The following is a 26502-nucleotide window of genomic DNA, read 5'->3' on the forward strand; positions in this document are numbered from 1 at the left end:
ACTCAGTCTCTCCCTTTTAAGTGAGGCTGGAGCGTAATAAGTAGCAAGCACAATCCGCCCCCTCCTCTCTGGAAAATCAGCAGATTCTTGCAATGGGAGGGGTGAAATATCCTCATCCTCCCCCTTTCATTCCAACCATTGCAGAATCTAGCATAACTGCAACTTGCGTACACACTCCAAAAGTTGTTCTTTGCTAACATCCTTTGTTAAAACACCACTTTGGACACATTCCCAAGCTCGATGAAGCTTGGTTTGCAGATATTTTGTCCTCTGCTTACATCCTTCTGAGTTGAGCAATGTTATACATGCTTTATTATCCTGATACACTTGAACAGGAAAAGTGACCTTCACTTTTATATCCTCAAACAGTTGCTGCAAACACTCTATGTCCATCAGGGAAAGAGTTAAAGCATTAAGCTCTGTCTCACAAGAACCTAAGCTTACCGTTGCTTGCTTTCTGCAACACCAATCAAAAAGACATTGATTGTACAGATAACACACTCCTGATGTGCTTTTGCCGTCAATTGTGTCACTACCAAAACTGGCGTCTGCATAGATCTCAAGACCTCCAGATTTTTGACTAGTAAATCTTAATCTGTAATCCACAGTTCCTTTCAAATATCTTGCTATTCGTTTTAGCGCTTTCCAATCCTGAACTGTGGGTTTATTTGCATATCTGCTGATTAAATTCACAGTCACAGCAATGTCTGGCCTTGAACATCTTGCTATGAAACTAAGTTTACCCAATACACTTCTAAAAAGTGTTGCATCAGGAAAAACATCAGCTTTAGCATCATGCTGATAACCTTCAGCAAAGCCAAACACGATCTATTGTCTTGATACACTTGTACAGGACATTTCACAGATACTCTGATGTCCTTAAACAGTGGCATCAACCATTCACAATCCATGAGTGAAAATGACAGAGCATTGAGTTCTGCTTCACAGGAACTTAGGCTCATTGTTGTCTGCTTCTTGCACAACCAGTCAAACAGGCAGTGGTTGTACATGTAGCATACTCGAGAAGTGCTCGTACCATCCGTGGTGTCACTTCCAAAACTTGCATCTGCAAAGATTTCAAGACCTCCAGTCTTCTGACTGGTGAACCTCAGCCTGTAGTGCATAGTCCCTTTCAAATAGCGGGCTATGCGCTTCAGAGCTTTCCAATCCTGAACAGTAGGATTGTTAGCATGTCTGCTAAGCAGGTTACAGCTTACAGCTATGTCAGGTCTTGAGCATTTAGCAATGAAATTCAACTTGCCTAGAATGCATCTGTACAGCGTTGTGTCAGAAAACGCTTCAGCAGTACTGTCTACCTGGTAACTTGTCACCATCGGTGTGTCTGCTGGGTTTGCATCCTGAATGCATCCTGCATGAAGAACTTTGTTAGTTTGTGCAACACAACAGGAATCAACATTAGACACAACAGCACCAGTGTCGTCATAAGTTATACAGAACAAACTTTGCATGCAAAATGTCCTCTTTGCCTTTTCTGATGACACAGACGCTCCTCTTGAAGGAAATCCCAAAACCACGCCCAGTAAGCTGTGGGACACTGAGCAAGTTGCTTGCAGCGCCTGGAACATAAAGTACATCTTTGATGGTTGTGCGCAGACTTGCCAGTCTCACAGTCCCTTCTCCTGCGATTTGCAACGTCTTTCCGTCAGCCAGGTGGACCTCACCTTCTTGAGGTTTGAAGGAGATAAATAGGTGGCGGTCTTTCGCGACATGGTGGGTGCAGCCTGAATCCACAACAAACCTGGCTTTGGCCTTTGGAGCAGTCTCTACAGCAAGCAAACCCTTGTTTTCCACCGGCGTGGGCTTTTGCAGCTTGCCCCCCTGCTCCTGGCCATCAGACTTGCCTTTAGCCTTTGGTGAAGCTGTGCCAGCAAACAAAACCTTGTTTTCCACTGGCATGGGCTCTTGCAGCTTGCCCCCTGCTCCTGGCCATCAGACGTGCCATTAGCCTTTGGTTGAGCTGTGCCAGCAAACAAAACCTTGTTTTCCACTGGCGTGGGCTCTTCACCCTCCCTCTGCTTCTGGCCATCTGCAGGTGTCTGCCTCTGTTTACCTTTGCCCTTCCAGCCTCTGCAAAGGCGATGACCTTGGTTCCCATGAGAAACAGAGCTCTCAGCTGCCGACTCCTTTGCTCCCCCTAGAGGGTGGAATGCTGCCTGGGATGATGTGACAGTCAGCTCCCCCTGCAGCTTGCAACCGGTGCCCTCAGCATCCCTGCATTCACTCGCATTCTGGGAAACAGCCATGACCTCCGATGCAGTCAAACTCTGGGCTGGGATGACTGGCTGGTGGGCTAACTTCAAAGCATCCCACATCTTACGTGCAGTGACGTGGCCAGCCAACGTTGCAATTTCCTCCAGAGAGACAGACAAGACTATTACGTCTATCGCCTTCGAATTTTCGGCTTTCCATCTTTCTGTCAGAGGAACTGGAGGGGCTACAGACACAGTATGCCACACTCCAAACTGACGCAGCAAACTCTCACACCATTTTGCCCAGGTTTTATGATTGTGCCGATTTAACTTTGGGCACTCAGTAGCCTCAGAAGCTTGGAAAAACTCCATTGCAGCTTTTTCTTTGAGCCGTGAGTCTCATTCAATTTAGAGACGTCTTATCTCAGCAGCTCATTAATCACGAAGCCTTTGGCGCGGCTCCCAGTTCATTAATCTGCTGGAGTTCAAAGGCTCTTGCCACAGCAAGCAGAAAAGCCGTACTTTCGCTTTTCCTCCACATACCTTTCAACGCAGTCTGTCGCAGTCTTACTCTCCTGTAAGTGCCATGAATCTGGGCCCATAACCTGTTGTTGGGATACTGCCAGGGAGATAAAGTCTATCATGGCCCCCAAGCCGGCTGCCGGACGATCCATCGATCTCCCATAGTCATGCAGTATGAGCGATTAGCGACACGAGTTTCCTGAAAATACCTTGCCACATTCCAGGGCTCATGCACACTCTTATCAGCAGATAATGCACAGCCAGAAGTCACACTCAGGAGAGCATTATTTACAAGCTTTTATTCAGCGTTGATCAGAACAAAGAAAGACATGACTGTCTGCATCAGTGTCTTCGACAGAGAGAGAACGAAAGCAATAGCACAACAGAAACATCCTGTGAAAACAGGAAATATGCAGGCTGTGACACAAACATCCTGCTCCCTTTTAAGGTGGAACGGAAATATCCTAACAACTTTTAGGTGGTACACCCTTCATAGTTCTTTCGGATCTCCGCAAAACTCTCTGATCCTATGGGTCTGGTGTCTCCTCCTTTTTGGGAGAATGGTGACCTAAAGAAAATGAAGATGCTGAGTCTGAATCAGCATCAGACTCATCTGAGGCTTTTGGGCTTTGTTAATCTGTGTCATCACCAGGATCTACATCAACATTAGAATTATCATCAACCACAACAGAACTTGCCTCCCTCTTAACTGTTTTTGCACCATCATCACAAATGGGATGACACTGAAAAATGCCAACTCTGTCCCATTTTGGATTATAGTCAATGCTGCTGGTCAACTTGATTGTTTTCGTGTCAGTGGTCAAGACACAATAAGAACCCTTCTCATACCCTAGAAAAACACCATGTTCACCATGCTTGCTCAGTTTGTTATCCTGCAAAGTATGCACCCATACCTCCGAACCAAAATTTTTGAAATGCTTTACATACGGCTTCCTTTTGTGAAGCATCTCGTATGGGGTGCAATCTATAGCAGACTGATACCTTCGATTGTACATGTGAGAGAAACACGAAAGAGCTTCGGCCCAAAAGGGATTGGGCATGCCCGAATCGTGCAAGAGAGTTCTGATACCTTGTTGCAAGGTTTGGTTTACTCTCTCACATAAACCATTCTGCCAGGGTGATCTGGGCGTGGCAGTCATATGCTCAATGCCCTGTTCAGTAAGAAAACTCTCAAACTCTTCTGAACAAAACTCTCCACCCCTGTCAGTGAACAGACAATGCTCTCATTGTGTACATTCCTGAGCCATGTACAAAATTGGCGAAACTTGGTGAAAGCTTCAGACTTTTTCTGTAGCATATAGACACAAACATCTCGAATAGGAGTCTATCAACACCATGAATAACTGTGAGTTGCCTCTAGAGAGCGCTAGAGGCCCCACTAAGTCAGCATGAATGACTTCATATGGTTTCTTGACCTCTCTCCTAGATTTTGCACCTTTGGGAGCTTGCCTTACCTTATTCTCAGCACAAGAAACACATTTCATATGGTAAGGACACTTTTTCAACTTCATGCCCTCAACCATATTAGGCATTTTTGCCACAGCCTAAAAATTCAAATGGCCATAAAGATGGTGGTAATCATGAATACATTGATCATGCAGCTTCTCATTCTTATCTACTGATATGTTACAGCATGCTTTCTCAGTTGCTTCAGCAGTACCTGTAACAAAAGGCAATTGGTACAAACCATCAACACATTTGGCATACAGAATGAGCTTGCCATCTCGACAAATTTCACAATGAGATCCAGCAATAACCACCTTAAACCCTTGATGATCAAGCTGCAAAACACTCAAAAGATTGTCCTGAAGATGAGGAGCATACAGGACATTCTTAATTGTTGCATTCAGGCTCTTTAAGAACACAGTTCCCTTAGCCAAACTCGTGAGAACAGTCCCACCAGCTTGATGAATTGCTTTCTCTTGCTTCTCAAGCTGAACAAAGAGATTCTTATCTTTGGCCACGTGGTTCGTACAGCCAGAGTCGACCACAAAGAAACTCCGCCCACATTGATTGGAGCAGCAAGAGATCAAAGCCTTTGAAGTAGCAGGTGCTTGGGGATTTCGTCCTCCTCCCCCTCTGCCTTTGAAGTTTCCTTTCTTCTTTGAAGTTTTCTTGCTGCACTGGAAACTCAAATGGCCTTGGGCTCCACACAAAAAGCACCGCCACAATTTAAGAGCTTTAGCAGCAGTTTCACTTTCCCCTGCTGAAGACTCAGGCACATTTGCAACAGCACTGCCCCGGCTTTCTCTAACAGCCTGTCTGCGATCCCACTCATTCAAGAGCACGCTAGACACATAATCTTCTGTTAGCCGGTCAGCAGGCATGGTAGAAATCTGAGCAGCTATTCTGTCGTAGGAATTGTCTAGGCTATTTATCATCAGCATTGCAAACACAGCCTCTGAAATAGCCAGGTCTCACTGAACAAGGTCCTGTCTGAGGCATTTTAATTGAGACAGATGGCTAGACAAATCACCACCTTTCTCTAACTGCAACCCGCACAGCTTCTTGAAGAAAATCACACTGGAACTGGCCATTTTGCCTCAAATGCATATCTCTCAGTTTATGCCAAACAGCTCGTGCAGTCTCTTGACCCTCTAAGTTTACCAACAAGTGGTCTGAAACATTCAAAACAATTGTCCCCTGGGCTCTCATGTCTGCAGCATGCCACTCAGGCCATTCATCTGCATCCTCCTGGGGAGGGTCATCTTCTATGGTGTGAAATAGTTTCTCCCTCTGTAAAAGCGCTTTCATTTTGACCTGCCACGTTGCATAGGTCTCGGGCGTGAGGAGAGGAAAGGACAGAGCCATCTAGCCAGAATGTGCACAGGCCATGTCTGCTATTAATTAAAGCAAGACACTTCCCTACGTGCAACACAGATAGAGCCTTGGACTCCTTCAGCCACTCTCTCTCCCACTCAGAGCACAATTAACAGGCAAACAGGGATGCTATCTTCTTTTCTTGGCAGCCAGCAACATACCTCCATAAATCAAGCAGCAGCAGCACCAACAGCTTGAATAACAGCTCTGAAACAGCTCTGCTTCTGGGCACCGCAAATCAGTCCAGCACACAGCCTCCGTTCTGCCGTCCGGCAATCAGCATCAGAAGCCTCTGGCGACTGGGACAACTGGGACGACGAGGACAACGACTGGGCCCATAACCGATGTCAGCTTCACCCTTGAGCCAGTGCCACCGACTAGGCTCAACCACTCCAGCCCCGACTGGGCCAGGCGAGCTGGGGTAGCATTTCCAGGGACCTTCTTTTCAGGAACAGATCTAAGTGCTGTGGACTCACAACTCAGAGCTGTGAGCACCGAACTCACTTCCAGAAGACAGCCGTGCACAGCAGAGTATAGCAAAGCATAAATCACTTGGACGACAGCGCTGAAGAATATCTTCTTTTATTCACTAACAGCTACTGTACTATACAAACTATATATAAATGGAGACGCTGGACTGCACTGAGTGTTACAGCTGCTTTCTGCAGAGACCTTATCTACACAGAGATAACACTCAGTCTTTCCCTTTCAAGTAGCGAGCACAATCCGCCCCCTCCTCTCTGGAAAATCAGCAGATTCTTGCAATGGGAGGGGTGAAATATCCTCAGTATTTACAGGGAGGTGTAAGCCCCTGCAGTCCAAAGACAATTGGAAAGCTTTTCCCATTTCCTTCCTCCTTGCAGAGAAATATTTGAGGTCAGTTTGGGAGAGTCAAAATGGCTTCAGGATTGTTCTCCTGTACTATTTCAGACACATGGTTTATATACTTATGTATGTGTTTGCCTTGTACATTTGTATGTGTGTGTGTGTGTGTGTGTGTGTGTGTGTATAACCTTAGAATTCCTATAACACTTGGAAGTCGAACGGAATCCATTCCGGAAGTGTGTTCAACTTCCAAAACGTTCGGAAACCAAAGCGCGGTTTCTGATTGGCTGCAGGAAGCTCCTGCAGCCAATCTGAAGCCATGGAAGCCCTGTCAAATGTTCAGCTTCCAAAAATAGTTTGCAAACTGGAACACTCACTTCCGGCTTTGTGGCATTTGGGAGCTAAAATGTTCGAGAACTAAGCTGTTTGAAAACTAAGGTACGACTGTATTTATCCCCAGTGTAAGCAGCCCCAGTGTATTTTTCTCTGATTGTTTCTTGTGAAGAGAGCCAGAGAATCCAGTGCATAGCATTTCTTGCTCTTTTCTGGACAACCCCCCTTCTCCCTTTCCCCCAGTATTTACCATGGTATTCTGTCATGTTGGCACCATAGTAAGCTTTAACCAGGATTTGCAAAGCAGCTTAAAATCTGCCTTCAAATTCTGACTGAGTGAGATCATAGTTAAGATGAACTCTGATGTTGATATAACACCACACTATGGTTAACGTTGAAAGGTAGCAAGAGGGGAATTTGTGTGGTAGAGAAAAGGGAAAGGGAGCATGTAAGAAAACACAGTGTTCCCAATCTGTTATCAAGGTTAAAAGATCAGGAAATGTGCCTGCACTAGGCTACTTATCTGAGTTTACATTTGAACTGTTTGAATAGACAGGCTCAGATAAAGGAAGCTGTTTTCAAAGCTGACTGGAAATAAACATGTGCAGAGTGTGTTTCTGTAACTATTGAGTTATGCTTTGAAACACTTGGAATTAGGGTACAGAGTTTACAGGCCAGGCAGTATGTATTCTAGATGGGACCATACGGCAGTGGTTCCCAATTGGCTAATTGCTGAGGACCCCCTATTTTTCAAAAGCCAAGTCACAGACCCCCTACTTTTGAAATTACCTGTGCAAAGCAATTTTTTTAAAAAACATGTGGGGTGGCCTCTAATAAGCAAAGGATTTCAGGTAAAAAAGAAAAAAAGAAAAAAGGTAAAGGTTAAGTCCAATCAAAGGCGACTATGGGGTTGTGGTGCTGATCTCACTTTCAGGCTGAGGGCGCCGGTGTCATGTGGCCAGAAAGGGGAAGGGATCCCTTACATTTTTAAAATGATAACCATGTGAACCTGTCCCATGGAGCAAGCCGTTTGCACTCTCTCTCTCCCCCCCCCCCCATTGCAGGAGCCCAAAAAAACTGTGTCAGAGGTTTTTGCCCAATCCCAGTTCACTTGCCATCCAGCAACTCTGTCACAAGTTTTTCCCCTGCCAGCAAGCAGGCCCTGGGCACGAGCAGAGCCTGGGTGATCCCTAGATCATCAATGGGGATTTCATTGTGCAATTAACAAGATAAGTGAGTCCCTGGCGGGATGGTGCGGCTACACTGTGAACCCCCTGGATGTGTTCCATGGACCCCCCAGGGGGTCCCCGGTCCCCCAATTGGGAACCACTGCCATATGGCTTTTCGTCTCAGAATTCTACACTTCTGCACACTGAAAACGTATGTTACTGACTGACTGTCAAATGGACAAGCTTACAGTTTAACAAACCAAGTTAATGTATACAAAGAAAATCAAGTGATTTCTGTGCTGCTCTCGGCCCTTTCGCTGAAGGATAGGTTGCTCACAAGAGCACAAATGAAGAACAACGCACCAGGGAGGAGAAACACTGTGCATTTGGCTGCATCAAAAGCTTTTGCACACAGCCCTAAAACCTAGTTTTGCACACGGCCCTAGCAATTCTGTTGGCCAAATGAGAAAAGAGGCAGGGGGGAGGGGGAGGCTTCTAACTACAGTTGCTGTGAAACTGTTGGAGGCAGTTTACTTATGCTACTGGGAGTGGCTATGAGTTTCACATTCAAAGTACAGTGTGCCAGTTTGGAAAGCAGTTTTAGAGAGGTGTGGTCACAAGTAGCTTCAGCTGTTTTTAGCAGGGGGTGTGGTTAGATTTAGCTTTTGTCTGCAGTGGGGGAAAGGCTGGGGAGCAAGCATTTTACTTCACATGGATTGCCTGATAGTCGCCAGAATCATTTTCCCCATTATTATTATTATTTTACTGTTTCACTTGATAAAAACAATAGGTACACCATAAACAGGCTTAGAAAATGCCGTCTTCTCAAAATGTGACTGTTAGCTGGAAATCCAGATTAGCTACCCCTCCCCCAGCAAACTGTAGAACGGACATTGCTCTCATAATATAGACATGCAGATAAACTTCCCCAGGGTCATACTGAGATATGTATATATACTCCTCCTGCACATGTCCTGTGGGGAGTCACTCAACATGAGACTTGCTCTACCAGACTAATAAATTATTACAACATTCATCTACCAGTATTCGTGCTAATCCCTGATCTAGTAAATAAATCATCTGGATGTGGTGCAACAAACCACTGTTTATGCTGAAATCTGGTTATTACGACAATCAGTGTGAAAGAACAAATAAAACCCAAGTATCCTGGCAGCATGCTGGAAGGTAAGGTTTAAATCTCTCCGCAGATGTCATCCTGACAAAAATCACCTCCCTCGTTGTTAGCCTTAGGGGGAAAACTTCCATTGGAGTGTCCTCTCCCCACATAGAGCTAAGGGGGGGGGGAGGGGCGAGTTTTCATCTGGATCATATTGGGAGAAGGAAGGGTTAAATCTCCTCCCCCTATGGGCTGCAGTTCAAATGAAAATCATGTTTCATTACATTAGCTATTAAATAATTTTTAAAGAATATTGACATACTGTCTCTAATGGCATGTTTGGCTCTGAAATAGTAGGTTTTTTCAAAAAACAAAACAAAACCTGGCCTGTTTTTAATTATTTCCCCATATATTTAACTTGGAGTACTTTAAAAGTACTGCTTATCTGTGTTTCACAATCAGCTTTTATGAAAACAGCAAGGACAGCATGCACCAATTACATGTCTCTTGCACAAGTCCCTCTGACCATTACAAGTGATTAATGAACACAATGTGATTGTGCAACTCCTGTGTACAACCCTGTTAAGTAAACTGAACAGTGCAGAAATGGGTGGTGGTGACAGCACACATCCTTCTTCCAACTGTTCACAATCTAGTTTGATCACTTCACAACAAAAAATCAGCTGAGGAAAACAAGCGCCATTTGTCTCTGTAACCAGGTCACATGGTAGGAAAAAAGCAGTGGATCAAGTGCTCTCTGACCTATTTATATAATCTTCAGAGAAACAGTGTAGTCCCTTGGAAACTACAAAGATCTCAAAGAGAATACTAAAGTGTACACATATCTCTAAACAAAACCTTTTTTTAACAGTAAATAAAAGGGATTGGCTCATTTATTTTACAAAGCTTGTTTTATGATTCAAATAGCACATGGCTCAGTTAGAACTGAAGCTCCTGCACCAACAGCCTCTTGCTGCTGAGCTTCCCCGTCAGCTAATCGTGAACAGCAGATTAGAGTCAGTGAATGACTCATCATTTAAATATGCACTGTGGGAGGAGGGGAAGTAGTGAGCCAGCACTGGCATTGTGCATGCTAAGAGTTTTCACATGTTTGAGCAATGCACAGTTTGAGCACTATTTCTGGGCAAGAAGAAGCTCTTCTTGCACAGCCTCCAAAATGATTCTTGCAGGGAATGACATTTTGTAATTTAATTAAATGCAAATACATTTTGCGCCCCTTTTGCTCAAAAAGAAATATGCCTGTTCTTCATACTCTGTTGAACTACTATTGATCCCTCTCCCATCTTCAGTTTGTGATCAGAGACCACAGTTTATTTGCCAAATATGTGAACATCTTGTTCTCCCTCTGTGAAGCATACTAAATCTTTTCTATTGTAGTTTTAATATAATGAAACAATAATGTATTAACACTATAAAAACCACAAACTAAACTTGCATTTTTATTTTTATTTTGCATATATGTATCTATTGGACCTAGAAAATACCCTGTTTTGTAAAGCATTGAATAAAATAGTTATTTGTCGACCCATGATTTCATAAATAGTTAAGCAGATAATGAATGGAGAGTAACCAAAGGAAAAGCACATCAAAGTGCATAATAAACTCTTTGAATCAAATACAGATGTTTCAGCCAGAGTTCATGTTAGTGTAGGAAATCTAGCTGAATGTTCCCACAGAATAAATAGGGGGTTGGGTGAGAGCATAACAGGAAGCCACAACATTTTCATTACAGCAGGGCTTCCTCCCTCTCTTCCTCGCTCCCTCCGCCCCCTTAGTGCCAGACAAGCAGAGCGCTGCAGCAGGAGCCACAGAAGATTGGCTTGCCAACCTGCTAGCAGTCACAATGGAAGCAGTGGTTTACTTCTTAACCCTCCCTTTGGAGAACAGAAAGAAGCCTGCAACCTTGGTTCAAATTCTGCTGCCAATACAGGATCTTTTTGCCCTTTAAAAATAATTACTGGGGAAAGGTGTTGGTTAAAACAGCCATTTTGAATTTTGCGCTTGTAACCTGTTAGATATGAAACCAGCCATTTTGAGCAGACTTATATCCATTTTGTGATGGTGTAATGTTATTCTCAGTGCTTTTCTCTGGGGGTACTCAAGGGTATGCTGTACCAGCACCTCCCCCTCCCCCCAAATTTAAAGTGTGGCACTTACTGTAACAACTTCATCGGTGAGTACTGGCACCTTTTTTCTAAAAAATAAAAAAGCACTGGTTACCATGCACTCTTCCCTCGGAATCATAGTCAAAATTATCAGTTAGTCTTTAAAACTAAATCATTTTAACATTTTTGTCACAGAGATTAATAAAGGGGTAGCGTGGTCCTGGGATTAATTCCATTTACTTCCATAACCAATCAAAACACAGTTAGTTGAACTAAAATGTTCTTCCATCCTCTTACATTGCTAACCCATCACCCGCTCCCATGTTTTCAGACTTCCACATCCCTACACTGTTGAAGCTACGTACCTCAGATCTTGGATGCTGTTGCACTCTGAACTGCCTGGCACCCTGCAGGTCTAAACACCATAGACAATGCTTCTTCTGAGGATAACTAACTTTTTAATAAATAACTATGCAGAATGCCCTTTAGGCCAAAGATTAAAATGGAAAGGTTTCCGCAACAATTTAAACTACCACATCAAGTAGCTGCACAGTACAGCATAGGTACTGTTCCCGACAGCGTACAAATATGCTGTCCTCTTCGCTCTCTCCTCTTCTTCCACTGTTTTAATTTACAGTGTGCTGTGGTGGATGGTAGCTTTGAAAAAAGCAAGCATCTTTCCTGCCAGTTGCTTCCCAGGCTTTGAAGTGAATGGAAGTCTGGATGAGTCCCAAATGTATAAAATCCTTTCACATATTCGTTAAGTGTCTCTTTGGTCGAGGCCATTGAACGTGAATCGGTTTAACTGGTTGAATGCTTAAATATAATCCTGATATTTTAACTTCAAATCCCTTCCAGTTTAAATTCAACAAATACTGTATTCAAATCGTTGCAGTATTGGGGGTGAGTGTGATTTTGGCTAAAGTTCAGGGCTGGGTTGACTTCCTGATGGAAACAGAAACAGACACAAGGGGCCGAAACCAAGAGACAACTACTGATAGAACATGTGATGCTGTTCATCTGGAGTTTGGATGTGTTCAAACATGTACATGGTGGTGAGTAGTGAGGTGCATAATGATCCTCTCAGAACCCTCTCAAACATTATGGGAGTGAAAGTTAATTAGTTGAAGAGCCTTTGTCTTTACAATGTGGATATAATTCAGTAGATGAAGCCTGTTTAGCTAGTCCATCAGCATTTCTTGCCCCTGGTCAAAATTAGCTGTCAACCAGGGATTTGTTTTTTGTCTAATCGACACACAAAAACTCTAATAAGAGAAATCTGTAGCTGTTAAAATATCAGGGCCCTAATTATCCTATGCAAATTGCCATTGGAAGGCTCTCTGATTTGATAGCTCCAATAATCTATTATGGAAAAGTGGACGGGGACATCAAATTTGTTGTTATTGCTGTTGTTTCTATATCACCCTTGAGGATCACAGCATGGTGTATAATATAAAACCATAAAAAATAACATAGTAACAAACAAAAATAATAACCCTCACATGTCTGGATTGTAATGTAGTCCCAATCCAGTAAAAAGGATCAAAGTGTGTGTCCTGAAGTGCTGAAGGGCAGTACTTTTTGTCTAAAAAAATGTTTAGGGGTACTGTAGTCTCATTTTGACTCAATAAAATCACCATTTTATAGTTCAGATTGGGGAAATAAATACAGTAAATGGACAAAGGTACAAAGATTCACTGAACGTTTAGGGTACCCCCAGAAAAAAGCACTGCTGAAGGGTATGTGTGTTTCAGTAAGGAGAACCACCTGTTTCTGTGTGATTATAGCAGGAAGCATGTTGCCCTTTTAAAACTGGAGCCCAGCAGCTCTTTATAAATCATGTTATCACAGCAATTAATTCTGTTTCAGGATTATGAGTTCTTGAAACCAATATGGTTCAGTGCATAGTATAAATTAAGGGCACTTTCACCAGTGCAAACATTTTTGTCTCCCTCTGTCCTTGTATCCTTATAATAAAGTTTTTTTTTAAAGATTCTGCTGAATAGAATGTGTATACCTGATTTAAAAAATTACTCTCTTGTGCTTTCTATCATATACTAATATTTGCAAGCAATACTAGTCCAAGATGCACATACACCTTGAAATATAGAGATAATCATAGTGATGCTGAAAAGTTGCAACACAGACGCTAACATTTAGACTCTTAAGGTCCTGGGTTAAGTAAATTACCGTATTTTCCGTCTATAAAATGCCCCCATGTATAAGACGCCTCCTATTTTTTGGTACTCATATTTAAGTAAATGGGGGGAGATGGCCCCGTGTATAAGACGTCCCCTAATTTTTGACATAATATTTTATAAAACCTAGTTTTATATACGGAAAAATACAGTGCACATTGTTCAGCCCTTTTAGGGGGAAAGCTTAAATCATGCCAAGCAGTTGTGCTGGGAGTGAGGAGCAGGAGGAGCTGAATCTAGCACTCCCCACTCCATCCTGAACAAATAGGATTTCTATATTTTTTCTAAATGGCTACATGCATATAGCTCAGGGGTGTCAAACTCAAATTCATCGGGGGCTGCATCAGCAGTTTGGTCACCCTCAAAGGGCCTGCCGCGCATGCGTTGTAGGCTGCCGCGCATGCGCTGAAGAGGCGGCTTTCTTGCGTAAAAAAAAAAAGTGAGAATAAAAGGTGAAGGCTGGCGGCCGCCAGCGGCTACACGGGCCACATGACGAGGTCTGGCGGGCCGGATTTGGCCCGCGGGCCTTGTGTTTGACACCCGTGATATAGCTGCAGATGCTGGACTGAGCTGGGAAATTGCCCATGTAACTTCCATTTGCAAGAGTGACTTCCCATCCAGCTGGGGATTCACACTGAGAAAATGGTTTCTATGCAGTCATAGCTCCTAGCTTGAGTATAACAAATGTTTTCATGTTATTTTTTCTTTGGTGATTTAAAAAAATATATATTAATCTACAGAGAGCTACACATTTTATTTGTATTTAAGGAGTGTTTGTTAAGATGGTTTAGATGATTAAAAGCACAATGCATTGCTTCTTTATTCAGAAGTTCACTGGAGCTTATGCCCTTACAGGTGTGTTTAGGATTGCAAACTAATAAATCAAACCTTTGCTCACAAAGAAACACAGATATTGAGCTTACTTGGCATAACCAAATATGGATGTAATGCTCAGTAATTATATATATATGGACGCGGGTGGCGCTGTGGTCTAAACCACTGAGCTTGCCAATCAGAAGGTCAGCGGTTCAAATCCCCACGACAGGGTAAGTCATGGAACTTTGGAGTGTCAGGCATAGCCCTATTGGCTTTAGCCCAAACGTAGCAGAGTTTTCCTGCACAGCAAAGAAGCTAGTTGCGGCAGTAATGACTAGTCAGCTAGACTCAGAAGAACTATTTACAGGATTTATTAAAAGGAAAAATAAAACCAGCAGAGTTTCTGCATACAAATAAAAGCAAAATAAACCCTATCTTTCTTTCTTTCTCTCTCTCTCTCATAACCATACACAGCACTTCTAACTCCTAACACACCTCACACCAAACTGTGCTAGCAATCCCTAGATAACAGAGTTGAGTGCTGCTCGTTAACCAATCAGAGTGAGTAGTTTCTAGGTCAAGCAGACCTGGGCTTTCTGCCAAGAGTAAATTGACACCAGCTGGAGTTAATTGGTGAAGCTAGAATCTGCAAGTTTCCCACGAGAACCAATTAATAGAAACTGAAACCGAAACTGAACACCCCCTCACAGATTCTGCTGAACAATTAACACCAAATACACCTATGTAGAAGATCATTTTTCCAGCAAACCTAAACCCTTGCACATTCGCTTGTTCTTTATCTTTGCCAATGGTTTAGTTAATACATCTGCTACATTTTCTTCACTTGACACATAAGTACAGGTGATTACATTGTCTTGTACACAGCAACGTACATTTTGGTATTTTACAGAGATATGTTTGGAACGCGATTTGAAACCCTCTGTTTTACTTAATGTTATACAAGCTTGATTATCAATGTAAACTTGTACTGGTTCTCCACAATTTACATTTAAATCTGCCATCAAATGCTTGAAATAAATCACCTCGTTGCACAATTCACTCAATGCGGCGTACTCTGATTCCGTTGATGACACACTTACAACGTCTTGCTTGCGTGACCGCCAGCTGATTAAAGCTCCACCGACCATTATGACTAGTCCTGTGACAGATTTTCTATCCGGCAAATTTCCCCAATCACTATCACAGTAGCAACTCAACATTTCATCCTCTGAAGAATTTAATTGTAACATATAGCCAATTGTCTGCTTGAGATATCTCAGAACTTGTTTTACCCCTTTCCAGGCATTTAGTGTGGGTTTTGAGACCAATCTACTTAATATGCCTACTGCATAGCTAATATCAGGTCTGGACCACTGTGCTAGATACAATAAACTTCCAATTACAGAGTGATATACATCAGGATGTTCAAATTCAGGACTCTCATCTACATGAAGTGTTTTTATGAAACCTGGATCCATAGGCACCGCTGCCCCTTTGCAATCCTGCATCCTGTATGTAGTCAGTAGTTGTTTAACTTTGTTCTGCTGACTAATTAGGCAGCTGCCATCTTGGGCCCAGCACACTTCCAACCCTAGATATGTCCTAACCGGGCCTAAGTCCTTCACTTTGAACTTACTGGACAATTGCTTGGCAAATCTTTTAGTTTGTTTATCTGTTTTGCAGGCATACAATACATCATCTACATAAATCAGACAAAACTCTTGAGCACTGCCTGTACCACGTACATAAACACAATTGTCAGCTGTACTCTGCTTGAAACCAAATGACACTAAGGCCTCATGGAAACATTTGTTCCAAGATCTTGCAGCCTGTTTGAGACCGTATAGAGCTTTGTTTAATTTCAACACTCTATTGGAACCTGTCTCATAACCAGGCGGTTCGGCTAGATACAGGTCTTCTGATATTGGTGCATGTAAATATGCAGTCTGAATATCAAAATGGTTCAACAGGAGTTTTCTCTTTGCTCCAAGCGTTAGAATCAGCCTTACACTGTCCCCCTTAGCAGTAGGGGAAAAAGTCTCGTCATAATCTTTTCCAGGCCTCTGAGAATATCCTTGAGCAACTAAACGAGCTTTGTATTTGTACTCTCCTGTCACCAGAGGTTTAAGTTTGTACACCCACCTGCAGCCTACAATCTTTGCCCCCTCAGGCGCTGCTACTGGTGTAAAAACCTTGTGCTCATTCAGAGAGGACATCTCTTCCTCCATTGCCTGTTTCCAGCGCTCTGCCTCCTCTTTTGGTAACTTTAACACCTCCTGAAAACTCTTGGGTTCTGCAATTACACTAAACACATTTGCAGTATCTGGGGAAAAACGCACTGGAGGCACTCCTTTGTTTTGTCTTTTAGATCTTCTGGGAGAAAATTTTTCTTCTGACCCACTTTCCTCCTCAGAACTACGACCTCTCTTTTGTTGCTTAGCAACTGGGCTCTGGCTAATTTCACTTTCTTGAGAGCTCTTATCTGAACTTTCCTCCCCCTCAGACTCTGACTCCCTGTGTCTACCTTCAGAGTCATGAAGCTCCTGGGAAGGTTCAAACCAAACCTCAGTATTGGCATGTAGTCTCTCCCAGCCACTATGTTCACAAAAACTGGCATTCCTGGAGATCACAATGCCATTTGTCCCTTCAGCAAAGCGGAAACCTTTTCCCAGCTCCTGGTAACCCACAAACACTAGCTGTTTGGTCTTAGGATCTCCCTTTTTCCTCATTTGTTTCGGAATTAATACCCAGGCTTTTGATCCAAACACATGCAAATGGTCAATTTTGGGTTTTTTCTGAAACAATTTAAAGTACGGGGTTGTACCTATTGTTTGATGAAAGAGCCTATTTTGGAGATAACACGCGGTGAGCATGCTCTCCCCCCAATAAGACATGGGTAAATCAGCATCATCAAGCATGGCAAACATCATATCTTGTAAAGATCTGTTTTTTCGTTCTGCAACGCCATTCTCCTCTGGGGAAAAAACGTTTGTTTTTCTATGCCCAATGCCACGCTTTTGTAACCAATCTTTAAAGGCATTTGACATAAATTCGCCACCTCTGTCCGTCTGAATCCTTTTGAGTTTAATGGACAGAAATCTTTCCACAGATGCCACCCAGCCTTTAAACTTAGTGAACACGTCACCCTTATTCTTCATGGGAAAAACCCAGGAGTAACGCGTGGCGTCATCCACAATTGTTAGTGAAAAGCGCGATCCACCCCTGCTTACAGCAAATGGACCAATTACGTCCATGTGAACCAGCTGTAGCGGTGACTCACTAACTCTGTCACTTCTGGGGTAAGAGACTCTGTGGGTTTTAACCTTTTTACAAACATTACAATCAAGGTACTTGTTACAACTCTTTAAATTACCCCCATCAGCCAATTCAGACATTTTTAGTACACTTTTCCAGCAAGCATGCCCCATTTTCCTATGCAATAAGTGCACACAGTTGTCATGTATAGCTTTGTTATTCACTGCAGGCTGAGATTTACTGACTACTGCTGCAACTTGAGATCCTGCTTTAAGCCAAAACAAGCCTCCCTCTGACTTAGCAGTGCCTAAAATCTCACCGGCCTTCTTAATAATGCAACTGTCTCCTTCAAAATACACTTTAAACCCAGCTTTTAGCAAACAATCTACAGACATCAGATTGCTCCTTAATGAAGGCACACAAAGTACATTTTGCAGGCATTCACGAAGACAAGGAACATAAACTGCACCCCCCGAAATCACTTCGGAAGTACTTCCGTCTGCTAGAGCCACCTGGCTGCGCTGTGCTGAGTTCTTGGAAACAAACAATTCATCTGAATTTACGATGTGGCGAGATGCTCCCGAATCGACCACCCAGACCGCTTGTTTCTCATCAGCAATCTTGACCTCGCCGGTCACCAGCTGAGCCGACTGTTTTCGTTTGAAGAATTTCCTTTTACGCTGCTGCTGCTGCTGATCTCGTCTCTGCTCCTGCACCGGCAACTGAGACTTGACCAACTCCGGACATTGTCGTTTTAGATGCGCTGAAGACCCACATCGGAAACAACGCCTAACAGCAAACGCTGACTCCTCACCGGTACGCTGCTTTTGCTCCACCTCTGGCACGGCATGAGAACTCCTTCCAAACCGCCCGCCAGTAGAAGCCTCTGCAGCCAACGACCTTTCTTGCCTCTTCTGCCATTCTTCAATCAAACGCCCAGTAACGTAACTGACTGATAAATCACGCTCCTGCATACCTTCTAGAGACAAAACTAAATTATCCCAGCTTTCAGGGAGAGAACTCAAAATAATAGCCACCTTCTCCTGCTGGTCTAACGCACAGTCTCTTTCCTGGAGCGCAGCAAACTTTAACTGTAAACTGTGTAGGTGTTCCTGCATTGTAACCCCAGGCTGTAACATTGCCTTGTACAATGCCTTGCGAATGAACAGCTTGGAAACCGCTGTCTCACGCACATGGAGTTCTTTAAGTGCTTGCCACACACCTCTAGCTGTCTTGATTCCCCTCACATACGGCAACTGGGAATCTTCCAGCCCCAAGACAATTGTGGCCCTTGCTCTTTGGTCTTTATCGAGGTCTTCATCATCAGGCTTCGTAGGAAACTTACTCACCACTTGCCAGAGACGATCCCTCTGCAGCACTGCCTGCATGCGTTCCGACCACAGCAAGTAATTGGAGTCATTCAGATGCTCAAAAGCCATCTGACCTGGTTGTGAGGCCATCTTGAGAGCGATGTCCCTGGAACCCGGAACCAGCTACTCACGACCACCGAGAGAGAAAACAGGAACCACAGCACCCAGCACTCACACGCTGCAGCTGTTGTCCTTGTGTCCACTGCGTCACCAGCTCACCACGGTCAGGAACCAGCCAGAGAACAACAACTTCTGGAACTACTGGAACCAACGCCGTTGATGCTGACACCACCGCAACTCAGGCTGGCAGCACAATGCCCATAACCTCATGGAACTTTGGAGTGTCAGGCATAGCCCTATTGGCTTTAGCCCAAACGTAGCAGAGTTTTCCTGCACAGCAAAGAAGCTAGTTGCGGCAGTAATGACTAGTCAGCTAGACTCAGAAGAACTATTTACAGGATTTATTAAAAGGAAAAATAAAACCAGCAGAGTTTCTGCATACAAATAAAAGCAAAATAAACCCTATCTTTCTTTCTTTCTCTCTCTCTCTCATAACCATACACAGCACTTCTAACTCCTAACACACCTCACACCAAACTGTGCTAGCAATCCCTAGATAACAGAGTTGAGTGCTGCTCGTTAACCAATCAGAGTGAGTAGTTTCTAGGTCAAGCAGACCTGGGCTTTCTGCCAAGAGTAAATTGACACCAGCTGGAGTTAATTGGTGAAGCTAGAATCTGCAAGTTTCCCACGAGAACCAATTAATAGAAACTGAAACCGAAACTGAACAGTAAGCTCCCGTTGCTTGGTCCCAGCTCCTGTCAACCTAGCTAGCAGGAGCTAGGTTTGAAAGCACGCCAAAAAAGTGCAAGTAGATAAACAGGTACTGCTCCGGCAGGAAGGTAAACAGTATTTCCATGCGCTGCTCTGGTTTCAGTGTTCCGTTGCACCAGAAGCGGCTTAGTCATGCTGGCCACATGACCCGGAAAAACTGTCTGCAGGTCAGTAAAACATCATTCAGCCGGCCTGCATAGAATGCTATGGATAAATAGTCAATGGAAAAGAGGTTCAGAACTAGGTGCTAACTGAAGGAATCAACAGAAGATGGCAGTTTGAAATGACAGAGTGACAGTTGGGACAGTGGTATTAACATTAGAAAGCTTAAGTATATGGATTATTTTTAACTCCATGTATTATATGGCAATACTAGGTAATTAAAACAATAAGATTTTATCACAAAGAGTAAGAGGTAACATGGTGAGTTTTGGAACAGTTTATCTTGGTGTAGTAGCTATGGAGATAATATCAAATTATTCATCCAGCAGGATGTAGTCATAGCTATTTGTCTATTTGTACATTGCTGTTTTAACTGTTGTTTTTATTGTGATGCTATCCACCCGTCTCTGGCACATTTTGTGACAGCCTAGAAATAAATAGGCTTAATAAAATAATTAAATATAAATATTAGCCTATAGTAGAAAGAACAGAGACAATTATAAATGCAGATATTTTAGTTGCTTCAGATTATAGTGGCTTCATGAGGGAAATGCAGTGTTGTAGTAGTACCTCAGGATTGTTTCTGTTCAAAGCCTTTTGCCACATATGGAGATCCAATCATTTTGTACTAGAAAGATGTGATATTTGATGTCAAAATCACATCTTTCTGCAATATTTTTCCATGCTTTAGACAGCATCTCAGTGTAGCGTGGGCCAGCTGCCAGCCAATGAGTCAAAATCACTAATAGAAATTTTCCATGTAGAAAACTATGGTATTTTGCCAGCCTGATTAATACTGAGGGATGGAGACATGGAATCAGGAGTGTTTGAATGTGGGAGGAACTTAAGGCAAGTGAACGTAAGGCCCAAATTGGGGAAAATGAGTATGGTATTTGAGAAGAGCAGCATTGATTGGTGCAGTGTCTGGAAGGTTTGATGATAGTGAGTGGAACCTCCATTATCAAATTTTATAAATGATGTGCCACAAATCAGGCTCATGTGATTGATAAGGTTAGACTACCTTCCTTATCAGCCCCCTCCCCCCAGCTATAATAAAAGCAGAGAAATTGGGATAGTGGACATCTACCACAGATTTTGTCAGACATAACATTTTGGGGGTTGAATGGAAAGCAGTGCTTTAATTCTGTTATGGGTTTGCAGGAGGCAAGGATCCCCTAAAATTCCTGGGTGCCAGGTTCTCCCCATAGTTTTTTAAATTAGCAAATGTGGAGTTTGAAGTTGCCAGCTCCCTCAGGAGATTGTCTTAAAGAGGTGCCATCAAAAAACAAAGGCAACTGCCCTGCCAAAGGTGAGACATTCAGCATCAGACAAGAAAGGGGGAGGCTACCAGGATTGCAGGGACTGTGATGTGACCACAGGAAAAGTGCTTTTCACAGGAGGCTTTTGAAATTGAGGTTGCCAGGGTAACAGAGGGGATGCTGGAAGCAGAAGAGGAGGTGGTGTTTTCTGCAAAAGCTGCTGGGAAGAATAAAAGTAGGAAGAACTACATGCACACTGGCTGGGAGAGGTTGCACTGGGAGACTGAGGGCCATTACAGGCTACTGCTTTGAATCCAAGCTTGCTGAAGCCATGAGTGAAGCAACAAGAGACACTATTAGGGTGCAATGTTGTGCACCCCCTCAGGTGTAAATATGTGTAAAATAAACAATAGTTTTTAAAGACACAAGTCTCCACTGTGCCTGGTAAAGTGCCAAGACTTCTGGAATCTTGCTACCACTTGGCAAGATTAGGGTATATATAGAAAGTACAAGATATAGGTAGCTTGTTGATGTAATTTGAATAAGGTGTGAAATGGCACTAATTGCTTGATCTATGTCTTGAGCTAGCATGCCCCCCACGTTTGGATCTTGTTATCTTGTTTAGAGATAGAACACCAGGTGTACTGGGTAGCATAGCAATATTACAAGGCCAAAAGTCTGACTTGCTGACTCATCTACCCTCATTTTATCTCAGGAATGTGCATACATGCAGAGATGGGTATAAAAGTCAAGGTTGCATTGCATTCTTTATCTGGGGGCGACAGGGGGAGAGTCTGGGAGCCCCTGTGTTAGGTGTACACAGCAGTGTGAGCTAGCATGGTGAAGTGCTAGTGGATCTCTCTGTATGCTTGTTTCTTTACTTCTAAGACCAGAAGAACAGTATTATAGCAGTTAGTGGATTTATCTTGTCTCTTGAGACAATAAACACTTTATACTTTAATCTCAGCTGAGTAGGGTAGGAGGTTTTTTGAGTGGGAACTCTGGAGAAAACTGACTACTGGAAATCAGGAAAACTCTGATGTTCTGGAGTTGAGCAAACTCTACTGGTCACACTGGTTGAAGTGTGGTAAAGTATCAATAGACGGTGGGTCCATGTCTGACAGGTTTTGGGCCAACTGACTTTCAGAAATAATAACAGGTTATGGGCCCAGGACACATCTGCAAGAGCCTGAGTCAGCCAGCGAGAGTCTGGAGTGCTCCAGTTGCAGCTTCTCAAGTTCTGTTTGCTGGTCTGGTCTACAAGAAGGTGAGAGCATAGTGGCCTGTTGGTGAAGTATGTGGTGGTATCACTATGGCTCAAGGAATGCACTCCGGTTGTCACTTGAGAGACTGAATAGTTCAAACTACTCAAACTGGAGTTATAAAATGGAGATATTCCTGGAGAGAGAGGGAATTTGGACTCTTGTTACTGAACCCCCAGATGATGAAGAAGCCTGGACATGCCAGGATGAGAAGGTTCGGGTAATCACAGCCTTGGGTGTTGAAGACTCACAGATATAAATCATTTGGTTCCTGCCAAGAGCCAAACATATGTGGACTGCCTTGCAGGATGTTTCATCAGCTTGTATATTAGTTTCAGTAGAAACAATTATCTCTAAATTCTGTTGATCCATATCAGCTGGGGGTGAGATAAAACCTTCATAGTCTAAAGTTACCTCCTATGTAGAATTAAACTATTTCTTAGTAATATAACTGTTTTTGTATCTTCATTTTGTATCTTATGATTTATGTGGAAATGGTTCTATTTGGTTGCGTACTTTCTGATGTTTTGTGTATTTTTATGACTACTACTTTTGTTATGTTTGCAGTTATATAATTTTGTATATGTTGTAAGCTGCATTGAGCATAAGGGGGCATACAAATGTAATGATTCATTGATCTTAAAAATTACTCTGCTAATGTCAATACAGATAAAATGTATAATTATTACCCCCACAAGGTGGGTGTCTGTTGGTGACTTGTGAAAGTCAGTTGGTAGTTCACCACACCTCAAACAGTGTGTTGTATCAGCAGAGTATGAGGAGCCCCAGCAGTTTTCAGAGAGTTTTCAGAGTTTCCTGCTTCCAGCAGAACAGTTTCTTCCGGAGTCCCCATTTAAGGGGAAAATTTCTCTCCCACAAAGTTCAAAGTAGCAAAGTGTTTATTGTCTCCAAACACAATATAAAGCTAAACGCTACTATCTACTATAATAAGTTCTTATGGTCTTTGAGGTAAAGATATATATGTACAGAGATACACTAACACTATTACCATGCTAGCTAATGCTGTTTAACCCACAGTCTCTTCCCCTGACTCTCACAGTTCAGAGTCAGACCCTGACAGCAAGTAGGACAGGAAAGGGACAAGACCAGGATAGGACAAAACATAATGAAAGCAATAACCTAGAGACTATTATACCCATCTCTACATGTAGGCATATTTCCTGAACCAATAGGAGTGTATGACTCAGCAACTCATACACTCAACCTTATCCTAGACCATCCAGACATGGGGGATGTGCTCCTCAATGAATGAGACCAAGTACTGCGTAATTTAGCTCACTGTATAGGGTGAGAGAATCTGTGTTGGAAAGAGAGATTCTTACTCTCTTGTAGCAGAGTCAGTACAATGGTGATTGCTCCATGCACAATAAAACTTGGTTAGATTTATATCTGCCTTTATCCACTTTAAACAAATGTTCCCCACAAAAATACTTAGGCTAGAATAAATCACAGACACTTAGCATAGCTAGTAAGTGAATATTTTACTCACAGAGTTTTCAGACGTTAGAGGAAATAAGTCTCCATCTGTGGGCAGAAAAAAATTGAATAAGATAAAGGTTCCAAATGTCTTAAGAAAGTAACTTGGTCAAAAAGGATACTGCAAACTTTGGGCTAGCAAAGATGCAGGCTATAAAATCTCATTTTAGAGGGAGAACCAAACAAACAAATACATTATGAATGACACCTGACTTTATAACAGTACCCATGAGAAGGATCCAAGGGTTTTAGTAGACCACAATCTAAACAAACATGAGTTAGCAGTGTGATACAGCAGCTAAAAAGGTTAGTGCAATTCTTGGTTGATTCAACAGAGGTATATTGACCACATCACACAATGCAATGGTACCAATCTATTCTGCTTTTGTCAGACCTTACCTGGAGTATCATGGCCAGTTCGGAGCACTGCAGTTTAAGATTACTGGAATGTATACAGAGGAGGATGACAAAGATCATGAAGACCTGGAGACTACATCCTATGGGGAAAGGTTGAAAGAGTTGGGTATATATAGCATAGAGAAGGGTTGATTTAGAGGCACTATACAGATTGTGACCATTTTGTGTGCATCCAATTGACGTGACTGCCAACACATGGGTCCTTTTGGACCCAGAAGTGGGCGGAATGTGGGACAGAACAGGTGAAGCAGGTGTAGGGCAGGCTTATGTGCACTCCGCTGACATGCATGGGGGCTAGGAATGGGTGTTCTGTGCAAAATTGTTGCCACCTGTAATAGCCATATTTGCATAGTTGAAGAGCTGTTACATAGATTTCTGTTGTTCCAGGGAGTGGGGCCTGAACCATTTGGTTCAAACTACAAGAAACAGAATTTAGGTTAACATTCAGAAGAACTTCTATTTGTCAGTGGGACAGAAGTTCTTAAGCAGATGTTGAATGGTAACCATCAGGGATTTCCTGCATCAGCACGGGGTTGGACTAAATGACCTTTTGAGGTATTTTCCTGCAAACACTCTGATTCTATTAATCAAAACCAGATTTCGCAAGACAGTTTCAAGCACTTTGCTCATATGTTAAATCCAGGATACAGGCAGTATTATTATAATGATATTGTAGCTTCTTCATAAAATGACAATGTGACACGAGCTAATTCTTAGTTAAACTTATTTGCTTTTTCTTTGAAAAGTTGTTCATGATTCCAGCAAGTCAATGGACTGAAAGTAATCTTTGTAATGTCTTAATAATACTGTTGCTTCCTTAGGTATGGAGAAACCTGTACATAGTGAAAGCACAGTTAGATTAACACAAAGGAAAGAGGAAAACAACCGGGCTAAATCAGTGATTGATGGTATCTGATAATGCTTCAGGGAAGAACAGTGAGGAGGAGGAGAATGTATTAACCCATCCCCTGCCTGCTGATACTTCCTGCCAAGTTTCCTTCCTCTGGCTATTTTGAGCCCATTTCCCCCTGACTGAGTTCTGAGACCAGAATAAGCCTAGCTAGGGGGAAGCAGTTGATGTGTTGGTGTGTGAGTGTGTAAATGAGTAGGAGAACTGGTTGGCATGGGAAGGGTTAAACACCTCACCTTCCCACTTTTTTGATTCTCCCCTATTCTTGTATTCATATTACCTCATCAAATATGAAACACATGTTTCTCAAGGTAATATGTGGCTCCATCCTTGGATGCTAGGGAAAAAATTCAAAATAGCTGTGGAATATCACACTTCAATTTTTTATTCATTCATGATGTAAAAATTATAGTCTTGAATATGTGGGATGTGTGTGTGCATGTGTGTGTGGGCGCACATATCTTTCATTTGAGATTCTTATTTTTGTATATTTAAAATAAAGTTTTACCACTGTCTTGTGACTATTAGTTTTTTCCAGAGGCAATTTTGACTTTCAGTAGTTGTGGGCAATTGTTAAAATTTGAAACAACAGAGAAGGCATATCCAAGGGTAACACAAGAATATTTGCATAATTTTACTTTTGAAACAAAAAGGAGGCACAGTCTGAGGAAAGATTTTGATTTTGTTAAGAATGGGCTAGACAGAACATGCATCTTCCCATACCAGTGAATCACATGTATTATTTTACAATATATAAAGGATAGTTTACAAGCAGAAACTTGTCTTTAGAACAGGATATTTACATTATGGCACAAATGAACAATTGAAGAATAAAAATAATAGACCCTTAACTTTCTAGATAATCAACACTAATGTACTTTGCAGTGTTTTTAAAGTTATATTAGTACTTTTATCAAGAAGCGCATGCATCACTCTAGGGTATGTATATTTTGTGTTGTCCATATATTTGTGTCGGTGGAGCTATAAAGATATGCTTCTAATTCTGGTATTGCACACACATTTCTTGTGCATGATGCAATATGACCTTTGTTCTGCACATGGGCATTCTGCCTGCCTCAGTGCTTGGGGGGGGGGGAATATCACACACTGATGTTTAACCTCATTACTTTGTTTTTATGTGAAGCTATGGGAGGTGTGCAGCCTGTATGTTGTTCACACATGACCAGGGACGCGGACTTAGAAAAAATATTGGGGGGGCCCGGGAAAGCTCATGAATAATAAATAAGCTCATGAATATGCAAATAAAGTGGCTCCGGCCCTAAGTAGGGCAAGCCACGCCCCCCAGCCAGCCGATTGGCTGGCTGGGAGGTGTGGCCAGTCGGGATTCCCCTGTTCTCGCGGGATTTCCGGCCGGGGCT

At 42.7% G+C, this 26502-nt stretch overlaps 1 long non-coding RNA gene across 1 annotated transcript; it reads right to left on the bottom strand.

Annotated features, from left to right (window-relative positions):
- Nucleotides 1-19618: 19618 nt before the first annotated feature.
- Nucleotides 19619-26301, bottom strand: LOC308595461. The gene is made up of 3 exons (XR_014012042.1): nt 24196-26301; nt 23810-23844; nt 19619-19820 (listed from the first exon to the last, which is right to left on the bottom strand). It is a non-coding gene; the product is annotated as an uncharacterized lncRNA (long non-coding RNA).
- Between the last annotated feature and the right edge of the window lie 201 nt (nt 26302-26502).

This window comes from Podarcis bocagei, assembly GCF_964188305.1.
Source record: "Podarcis bocagei genome assembly, chromosome: 10".
NCBI lineage: Eukaryota > Metazoa > Chordata > Lepidosauria > Squamata > Lacertidae > Podarcis > Podarcis bocagei.